We start from the raw sequence: 392 nt of genomic DNA on the forward strand, positions 1-392 counted from the left end.
TCCTTTTCTCACTCTCTAACTATTCTTCTCTTGTGATTTCTCCTTTTTCTCCTTCTTCCATGTATTCCCCTTTCCTTTCCCCTTTTCTTTATTCCCCCCTCCCTTTACTCTCCCTGTTTTTTACCGATCTTAGAATTGAAGTCACCCACCTTTATGTAGATTTAAAATCAGAGTGTAAAGTACGTTCTTCAAGTCCTGTCGTTGTTGCTTACTTAACCATCAGTCAGAGCAATTTAGAATAACTCTTTGTAGCATTTTCTCGCTAGCTTTGTAAGGTTATAGTGATTACTATAGTGCTAATGTATTATTTTTTGGCGTCATTGTACAGTATCAGTTTTTAAAAAAAGAAGTTGATAGATAATAAAGAAAGAAAAAAGAGGAAACACTATAGG

General features: G+C 34.7%; 1 protein-coding gene across 3 annotated transcripts in view; it reads left to right on the plus strand.

Annotated features, from left to right (window-relative positions):
* The window catches only part of LOC119594393 (sodium/potassium/calcium exchanger Nckx30C-like), a 174,335-nt gene that overhangs the window by 168,331 nt on the left and 5,612 nt on the right, over positions 1–392 (plus strand). The window lies entirely within an intron of this gene.

This window comes from Penaeus monodon, chromosome 33, assembly GCF_015228065.2.
Source record: "Penaeus monodon isolate SGIC_2016 chromosome 33, NSTDA_Pmon_1, whole genome shotgun sequence".
In the NCBI taxonomy this organism is placed as follows: Eukaryota; Metazoa; Arthropoda; class Malacostraca; order Decapoda; family Penaeidae; genus Penaeus; species Penaeus monodon.